At 36.1% G+C, this 10702-nt stretch overlaps 1 pseudogene; it reads left to right on the forward strand.

Moving 5' to 3' along the window:
• The first annotated feature begins 9860 nt into the window (after positions 1-9860).
• Positions 9861-10031, forward strand: LOC100629428 (small ribosomal subunit protein uS14-like; annotated as a pseudogene).
• The last annotated feature ends 671 nt before the right edge of the window (positions 10032-10702 follow it).

A 10702-nucleotide genomic window follows, 5' to 3' on the forward strand; every position in this document is an offset into this window, starting at 1 on the left:
TCCTAGTCTCTGGAATAACTTATCAAAATAAACTGCCCGTACCAAAGTATTGTCTCAGGCTCTGGTTTTAGGGGAATCTGGGCTAAGACACATCTTTCTCGTCTTTTATTCTCAGCTCCTAAATGTGTCCCTCTTCAGTTGGCTGTTTCTTAAGTGTTGATATTCCACAGGGTTTCAACCTTGGCCTACTTCTTCTCCATTCATATTCCTGCTTCATCTCTTATGCTCTTGCACCTTAACCACGATTTAATTGCTGCAAACAGTCAACCTGTTCCTCCTGTCTACTTCATTCTTCTGACCTGTACAACCACAACCCATGCTCTATTAGACATTTCTACTTAAATGTTGTAACATAGATTAAACGTAGCATCAAAAGGAAAACTGAACTCATGTTTACCAGCCCTGGCTCCCAACTGCTCCTCCTCTGGGATTTCTTATTTGGTGATTGGCATCATCATGCTCTAAGTTGCACAGGGTAGAAAGCTGTAAATGAATCTTGATACTTCCCTTTCTACAATCTGCCTCCCACCCCGCTCCCCCAGGCAAACAATAAGCAAGACATGTTAATTTCTACTTTCTTAGTGTCCTCAATTTTCTATCTCTACTTGCCATCACTGCAGCCCTTGGTCTACTACCAACTCTCTTCTCTTCATCTCTCAATTTCTATACTAATTATTGTGAATAGAAGTCACAAGAATGAGTTGTCAGCAGATGCAACAGAAGTATGAGATAACTAGCTGTCTCTTGGTTGCTTGTCTATGTCAGGAGACAACGCTGAACTAGCTTAGTTTCTAGTAGATACTAAACATTCAATAGACATTTGTTGAGGAACTAAATACATGCTTGACACTTGGAGCAGATGTTGTACACAATACGGGTTTGCAATTTAAATGAGTGAGAAAAAGAGGAAGAAAGGATCTTACTGGAATACTTTAGGTTAATGTTTTATTGTCTTCAAAACACTGTCCTGGCATTAATCTGAAAATATAAAAACATTTCACTTGTTGATGTTCATTGACCAGTAACATAGAGTTAAATGTAAATTGTTCATTTGCCAGTAACATGGAGTTTAATATCATTTTACTCTACATGTTGGTGAATTGGATCTGGAGAGTCTTTCATCCTCATGAGAATACTGGAACGCAGTTGGCTAATGTTTATGCTGACGTGTCATATATCTCTTATATACCCCAAATCTCCAGAGATTTCTCAGCTTTTAAAAAACACAATGTTTGGCACACTTTTTGGTGGGCACTGGTCATAGAATGGAGGGAGAATACAGAATTGTGGGAGGAGCAAAGTGTGAGCCATTAGTTCTGAAGCACAACCTGGAAATGTCCATTGTCATCCTTCTCAATTTCTTCATCTGTTTATTTGTTTTTTGTCTTGTACATATTTAAATGCTTTTTGGAACAAGTTAGGAAGAGGGCCACTTTTCCTTTTATTTAAAAAAAATGAAATTATGTTGGAGACATATATCATAGAGGAAACAATATGCGATTTATAGTCATGAGTCTAATCGAAATAATAATTTTCTGTTAAGAAAAACTTTAGTTCACATGTCATTAATTAAGTTAGTAAAGCAGGAATTAAGCTACACAGATGTTGAATTATTCTCAAGTACCCTGGGTCTAGCTGAAGGACCTGTTTTCCAAGTGTGAACATACCTATGTTTGCGACAGTTTATGAACTTACAGGTCAGTCTCTTTGGTTAGAAGTTGTAGTTGGCATTTTTATTGACATAAATAATGACACATTTTAAAATATTACTAGAGAACACTGATTTGGAGGGTTTTTTTTTTTTTTAGAAAAACACAATCATCTGACCTCGAAATAATAATGCAGCACAATTATTACTAAAAGCATTGATGGTATTTTTTGCCATCATAGTTCAAAATGAAACTGCTTCCTGAAAATATTATATTATTTCTCTAAAACTTCCTGGATCGACTGGAATATAGTTATTGGGCCTAACATATTAAACTCTTTATTTTTGCCCTGGACTGAAGCCAAACAACAATAATTGCTTCTATGCATTGCCTAGAAGCAGGTGACTCTGCCATCTGGATATGTGTCCTCCACTTCACTGAGCAGGGCTCTGATAAAATGCTGTATTCCTGGCCTCCAGGCAAAGAATAATATGGGGAGTAAGCAGCCCTATAGATCCTGGTAATAACTTTCCTTTCCCTTTGGGATTTAGAGCCTGCTTGTATTTTGTGAAGATTTTAAAGAAAAGGCCCAGGATATGGAAATTGTAATGTGGCTGTTGTCCCAGACATTCAAGCTTTGTTTGCCATTGAACGTTTCAGAATACTAGAGATGCTTTATTTCCTGGTTGTGATCCAGAGAGTTTTCAAAGTTATAGCTTCACAAAATATTGTTGGGAGGCCTGCTGAATCTACCAGCGTGGATCGTGAATGGAAAAGCTGTGGGGCCCATCTGGGGGCTCCTTGTTTGAGCAAGTCTAACTCAGTAGTGCCAGCAAATAAACTAGAGTGAGAGACCTCAGCGTTGTCCTGAAACAAGCTATCCATCTTTCCATGTTTGGCATAATAGTCCATTTTCTAAAAATTCCAGCCCTTTCTCTCCTCAGATCAAAAAAATTACAATCTTGGTCTTGTCTCCCTCTGTGATTTATATGCTTTCCTCCTTAAGTGTTATTTTCTAATCCAATTGGTCGGAATCACCCAAAATTCACTAGGAGGGCAGTCACTGGTTGCCTCGTAGCCATTACTTGACAAGGCTGTAATTAGTTGGGCCATTTTACACCTGCTTTCCCAGCTGGGCACTGCACTTTACTGTACAGTGATTTGCAACAGAACTGAAAGGGCACTGCTTCGAGAGTGAGCTTACAACATCCAGTGACAATGTTACATGGTACAGATTCTATATTGTATAGAACTTACAGCAAGGAGAATTCATTCATTCATTCACTTTTTTTTTTTCTTGCAAGTGTATCTTTCTTCTAGTGTTTAACTCTTTTGATAGTTTTCAGTGGACGGCTTCTAACAGAGAAACCAAACTTGGAACCCCCCTTTCCCCCCCACATTGTCGGTAGCTCCTTATTTAATATTTCAGTTGGTTTTTGGAGAGGTGCATCAGTTGGGGCTAGTTTTCATAGTAATCATAGTTACAAGTTAACCTTTAACCCATGGAAATAGGCCTTTCAAATAATTCAGAGAATATATTTGATAATGCCACTTGCATAGGTTAATTCTCATGCTAAATTAAACCCTTTTAAATGGAAACTACATAGACATTTTTCATTTAATGCCTGATGTTTCTATTATTGCTCACAAAGGACTGGTCACGAAGGAAGGTGGTCCAGGAAAATTACACAAATCCTTTTCTAAAGACTCCTTGTTGTCAATGCAGAGCACTTCACATTTTTCCCACTCTGAAATCCACTTTATTGCAAGCATTCTATTCCCTTCTGTATTATGATAATGTTTAGTGTAGGCTTATTCACTGAGATTATTTGATGGTAAATCGATATTTGCCCATGTGAGTGATCCAGAAGAATCTTAGAAATGCAAGTAAGCTCCAGCAAATATTCTCTAAACTCAGTGGTGCTGCCATTGTCAACCCAGTGGGTTGTCCCTTGAGCCAGTAATAAGTGAAAATTTTAGATGACCATTATGTAGCAATTAGTTACTCCTCTTCAATTAATTCTTTTACCAAAAACACCGTTAGTGGACCTCTGCAGAGTGTTAATCCAAGCCTTAATGGCCAACTTAATAATGTCAAAAAGCTCCTCTCAGTTTGTTTCTATTTAGAAGATAAAAACACACATTTACCCTAGCCTGTTCTTTTAAAGAATTAAGATGCAAAAGTCTTGCCCACAATTTTGTATATTTTTTCCCCCTTTGGAGATCTATCTGAAAAGAAGTCAAATCTCTCTTTTTCTCTCTCAATCTCTCTCCATCTTTCTCTCTTTTATCAGGAAATAAAAATAGTTTTATCACTCTTACAAAGCTGCCAATTATTTCCTAATAAGCACCAAGTTCTCCTTTCTTCTTTAAAAAATGTCTTGCACCTCCATACCCCCCTCTCTTTACTCACAGCCGTCGGTCTAGTTTAGACCCTCAGCAAATCAAGACTGAGGGTTTCTGTAAAATTCTCCTCCAGCTTATCTTCCTCCATACAGATTATCCCACTCATGTTGCCAGACCCCTTTCAACTTTTTACTCTCCTGCTGAAGACCCTGCAGAGGTACTCCCCTATCCATGAGCTCCTTATCCGGACATTCAAAGACCTCGAAAATCTGTCCCCCAACTGCATTTTCTTTATTTCTATTGGTCCCCTCTGAATATTCTCTACTTTAGCAGTATTAGCTTTACAGATTCTTCCAAACGTATTTTGATCATTCTCTTTCCCATCCTGAAATGCCCATTTCTTCTTCTCTACTAATTTTGTTCAATTCCTGACATCCTCCCATCTTCCACAATTTTTGTATTTTTGGTCCATATTAGGCCGTGGTAATCTCATGTCTCTGAACAGTAACATTTAACCTGTAAAACCTAGTATATATATTTACTCATGTGTTGCCTTGTATTTTTGTCTTGTTTATTTAACTTTGAGTGTTTGCCTTTTCATCCATCTATAATTTGCCCCACCAACTAAATTGAAAATCTCTAAAAGTGGGGCCTCATCTTAAACTTTGTATTCCTACAGCACCTCGTAAGTGTCAGGCTTCGAACGGAGGCTCAATAAATGTATGTTGAATATACTGTTTTCCTTGAATTCTGGGACCCAGATGTTTATTGCAATTCCAGATAAAGAACTTCTGTTAGACCCTTGACTAATCATTAAAGAGTATTCCTCTCTGTGAAGCACCTGGCTATATGAAAGGAAGTAAGTTCATTCATCCTAAGAGGATTTAGGAAGAAATGTCCCACATAGCCTCTTCAGAAAATCTTTAATGATAATGTCTTATTAAAATGAGTATTCTTCTAACACTTTTACAAAGATATGAAATTCCACATAAATTGGACTCTTTCTTGCCAGATTCAGGTTGCCATAGTCATGCATTTTTGAATGTACCTATGATGACATTTCCTATGGCTGCCTTTAATGCTATACCATGGATGCAGCCTACTTTGGATTTACTTTTGGGAGCAACTAGTTTTGATATATTTTTGGTTTTCAGTTTTGTCCAACTCCTTCTTTATCACACAAATGTTGAATAAGAGCAGCTGAATGAATGCCTGATTACTCACCTTATTTGCTTATGGAAAAAATAGCAGCAAAACAAAAACTAAAAAGCCTTATCCATTTTATCTGTAACCATATTTCCTCTGAATCCTAGAAGATGTTATGACCTGTGATGGTTTTCGTTTTTAGATATTAGCTTTGCTGGAAAGATCCACATGAGTCCAACAGTGTTTTCCACGCTGCCCTCTAGATGATCCTGTGTTTGCTACTGGCACTTTCTATTTGTCAAGCCTGCTCCTGTCTGTGAGAATTGCACCTTCCAGTCTTTATAAGGGCTTTACTAAAACAAGCAAACAAAAAATCCTCTTTCTGCTATTTTTTCTATTCACATACCATACTTTTTAACACCTTGTAATTGTTGGTTCTTCTAAATTAGACTCTACCTTGAGAGTTGGAATTGGGTTTTATTTTGTCATACATTCACCTTAGGCTCTAGAGCTTAGAACAGGTATTAGATAAAAATTTAATTTATTAGTTAAGTAGCTATAATAGCTGACATTTATTGTACATTTAATATGTTCCAGGCGTAATTTCTAACCCAATTAACCCTCAGAAAACTCAATAAGCGATGCACCTTTATCTACTCTATTTTATTGATGAGGAAACTGAGGCACAGAGAGGTTAAGAGATTTACCAAAGTCATAGAGCTAGTATGGTCTGGATGTCAGCTTGGTCTGCCAGCTGCAGCAGTTTCCATTGTACTAAAGTTGTGCTACATCTTATGAAATCATTTTTTCTTGAAACATTCTTTTTTCTACTGCTCTATTTATACTTCTATTTCTGCTAGAGTATTCTACTGCCTTCTATGCTTTGTAACTGTTAATGAAGCAAAATATCTAATCTGAGAGTGGCATTGCATTAAACATAGCTTTCTAAGTATATTGCGGCATTCTGGTTTAGGGATTTGGTTTCACCATTTCATATGTGACGGGCGGGTGATGAGGAAACTAGTCAGACTTCACACATCTAATAACTTTGGATTTGTCTAATGCTCGATGCCATATTGCTTGACCTTCTAACTTATTAGGAAGGAATTGGAAAACTGAATTCAGTGCAGCACTATGTTTTTGGGGAGATGGAATTTCTAAGCCGTTTACAGTGAATTGCGTGCATTTATATAATGTTGAGGCTGGAATGCTAAATTACATTTCCCAGAATCCCTTATAGCTGGTGTTCTTGATGTACTTTAGATTCTATGGATCAGATACATTTCTGTGAGTCTTGACTACAGAACTGAATTAGCTTGGGAAAGAGGCTGGGTCAGAGATAACAATTTTGTTTGCGTAGATTATGGCAACAGTAATCACTAATTTCTGTCTCACTGGCAACATTCTGATTCTACAGCCTCCTAATCAAGGCAAAATTTCCATGGCATCCCAGTTTGTCCGTGTTCTTCCTAGAAGCTCGGTCTAAAGTCCATTTCTTTAGCCCTCCTAACAATTCTTTAGCTGTTTAATACACTATTACAAATCCCTTCTGCTCAAGCTTGGCAGAGGGAATTCTGTGTTCTGCAAGTGAATCTGACTGATGCAAGTGAATCTGACTGATGCAACTGTATCTGACTGATACACCCTCTATATTTGGTTTCATAGCTGTGTCTTAGGGTAGAGAAGTAACAAACCTTTGCTTTAGAGTAGAATGCTTTGGACACTGGTTATTTATTCTGGTTGGTAATCCTTTCATTACTCTCATAAAAAAGAAAAACTCTAAAATAATGTGAATAATTTAGCATTCAGGTTTATTGTTTTCCTCAGTGTGTATTTGCTGAGTGCCTGCTCTGTGCCCACAACAGCTCCTTGGTGAGAGGGACACTGCAGTGTGCAAAACAGTTGAAGTCTCTACTCACATGTAACGTACAGTCTTCCCCATCAGCTTACGGATTGAATGAATTTACCGCACACGCTTAGGTTGCCAAATCAGTTAAAAGTATTTCAAAATCTTAAAGAGAATTTGATGATACCTCAGAATAGAAAGAGCTCAGTTTAGCATTGACATGACTAATTTAAAAAGTGGCCTGCTTACTACTCCACAGAATGGGGATTTATATTTATTTCTCATGAGAGTGGCAAAAAATAGCTCAATGGGGAGATGGTTATGAATTACTTATATGTGGAAAAAATAAATTTGAAAAAAATCAACTTGGCAATAGTGTTGGGAATCATAGTCATTTTTAACTCAATGCTAGCAGTAATACAGAAAACATGATGAGAAGCATTAAAAGCTTTCTTCAACAGTTTATATTAAAATTAAGCTCAGGTTATTATGTAACATATATACCACTTAAATCATCACAAGTGCAGGAAAGCCCTATAAAAATGGTCTATCAATTTTATCTGCAATATGATCATATTCAAAAAGATTATAACGGAACTTTTCAAAATTGTGTTGAATTAATTCCAGTTTCAAAAGCAGTGATATCAAAATGGACTATGCATGCAGTTTTGGGTGTTAAATTAGGAAAGAACACGTAGATATTTTCAGCTATGAAATGATTGGATTACCTATTATGCATTGAGATATTTTTCTATGGAAATTGTCAAGCTTTATATAATTTATTTCAACAGGTCAGTATATACATATTGAGCCAAAATTAGAATATGTATTTTATGTTTGTTTTTGTAAAGCAGAAATAGGGAATTATGGCTCTAGCTCTTTCACTGGGGATGAATGTTAATAAGGTTAGTCTCAAAACTAAAATCTTCACAGTAAAGAAGTTACTTGCAGTTACCAGTGAAGTTGCATGTGTGTGCCTGTGTGCATCTATAAGTGTAGATCTCCTAGGATTGAGTGAGGGTAGGAAGAAACTAAAGGATATTACAAAATTCTCAGTCCAGCAGTAAGAAGGGACAAGATGGTGACAGTGTAAAGGACACGTGATGATGGCAAAGCAGATCAACAGAGAGAGATGAAACCTCAAAATCAAAGCATTTTTCTTAGAACATTTATTACAAAAGAAATTGAACACAATGGTTAAGAAATTAATGATGAAGTCTTCTAATGTATAAAATGGTTCTGAACTTTGGAAAGAATGGTACAGATCTCCTATGACCAGTTCATGCCTACTCATCAGCCCCCCATTTTCTCGCAATTGATGGTGAGTTTTATAAAGATTTGCACGTACCCCATAGAATTGTAATGAGATACTCAGCCTTGACATATTACCTGTATTTTTAATAAATTCTGAATGTGTGAGAATTAATTAGAATGTTGAATCTAATTTTTTTGGAAATCAGGTGAATATAGAATATCAGAAGCTGAAAATGAAGACAAGAGTTGAATTGTGTGTTTTTAATCTTTAGTAAAATTTTTGTGTATCCATTCAGGAAGATTGTTGAAGGGATTAAATGGTCTGTATTCAAAATAAAGTGCACTATGTGGGAACTAGTAAATATTTTCTAAAACTTAGCAATTATAACTATTAACTATAAGAAGCATAAATATAATTCTCTCTGACACCTGAGTTATTGTCTGAGGACATACGGGAAATGGTGAGCCATCCTAAATATAGCTTGCATCCTTTTATGCCAGATTCCATCACTGGGTTCTTGTCTTATTGTACTAAGTCATTTCTTATTTGGTAAATTAGTTACTTCAAACTGAGTGCTTGTATTGATCTTTCCATCCTTTTTGATCTCTTTCACACCAAAACTGGAGTTCAGCCCCAAGGCAGGGTCTCGCTGCCAGCTGTTGATGAATCCTTCCTGAATTTTCACAGGATGTCTACTTCCAAACTCCCCTGCTCCTTCCTGAGCATCCACACGTTCCTCACTCTTGGCTTCCCAGGTGACATCTCTTCACCATGTGAAACTGTTATACTACTCATGTTCCTCATCTCAGTGGTGTGTTTAGTCTCCAAGCTACCGTTATCCCAAGTCCTGAGCTCCCCCATGACATGAGATGATTTGAATCACAATGTGATGAGGAAAATTTTTAACAAACAAATGAAAAAAACAGAAAGAGTAGAAGACACACTTGCTGTTTTTCTCTGTTTGTATTACAGAGAATGCTGGATAAAAACCTATTTCAAATGTCAATATAAGCCATAAAGAAAAAAATCCTTTAATTGTCTTGTTAAGAATTCTATTCTATTCCAAGAATTAATTTAAAATTAACCATATTTTTTATAACTCTTGTGTTCTTTAGGCCTTCTTGTCTTTCTTTCCCGAGAGTAATGCATTAATAAATTATTTCCAATCATTTGGGAATTTTAGATTCTTTTTAAAGACCTTCATTTGGTTTGTTTCCTGAAGGCATATTTCATATATTCCTCATTTGGACTCACTTTAATTTCCATTATGTCAACAGGAGTGATGTGCAAGTATTTCCACTTGTCCCCTGTAATTCAAAGGAAATCTTTACAAACCAAGACAATCTGAAGAAACTTTCCATTTCTGTGGCAACCCTAATCACTTTTATAAGACCAAGTTTGCTTTAGAACTCAATGCTTAGGTGGGAATAAAAAGATGTGATGTCTTCAGGTAGCTTTCTTGGTTATGCTATCTAGACAGTGAGTTTGAATAAATTATTTACCTTATGTGAGAGCCTGTTTTCCTATTTATATATATTATATAATATAGCTCATTAGAAAATATATGTATGCACATGTAAAGTTCAGCCTTTTGCCCCGTTGCCCTTCTGAAAGCAAGATGGGTCCCCGGCAGCTCTACTGGAGCCACCAGCAAAAATTTGGCCAGGGGTCTCATTCCTGCCACATGAGCTCAAACTGGAAAGGTCTGATCCAGAAACATGCCCTCAATATGTGCCATCAGTGTTTCCATCAGTAAGTAAAGGATATAGGCTTTATCAAGTTGAACTAAGTGATCTTTCATGAATAGATCATCACAGACATCTTTCTAATGAAAGAAACAATGTTAGGTCTTTGTACATTAAAAAAAACAACTCTTCAATTACGAGTGTTTTAATGTGAATGGAATACTTAATTGGTTATACAAATATCCTTTTTAAAATTTACTATGATCTTCTCAATGGATTCATCTTCAAAATATGTGGCTCATTTTCCCTCAGTTATATAAAAGTATTCATGCTAAAAAAAATAGAAATAAAGCTCAAATCACTTTGATTCCTTATATGCTATGTTATATAAATTCAATTTCTTACCATCCAACAAAGACCTGAGGCCTACCAACTAGCTAATATCCATCAAAGACTATCAAATTGCTAGATTATTCTTACTCTTCTGTCTTCTACTTACCAATTTTCCAATTATCCACAATAAATTTTTTATTATTCCGATCGTGAAATTAATGCATACTCCTTGCAGGAAAAGTTCAAAGAGAATAAAGAAGAAAAATGTCTGTAAGCGTAGTACCAAGCAGTAACCAATGTTAACAAAGACTTTAACTGATATTTTAAGCTGCAAAATTCTATTTGAAGATTGTAAAATGATAGATTGTGCTTTGACTTTCATTTATCCTAAGGCTTATTGACTTTTCTCTTAACCTTACCTTTGAATGTTAATTGTTTCTAA

Source organism: Equus caballus, chromosome 17, assembly GCF_041296265.1.
Source record: "Equus caballus isolate H_3958 breed thoroughbred chromosome 17, TB-T2T, whole genome shotgun sequence".
Taxonomy (NCBI): domain Eukaryota; kingdom Metazoa; phylum Chordata; class Mammalia; order Perissodactyla; family Equidae; genus Equus; species Equus caballus.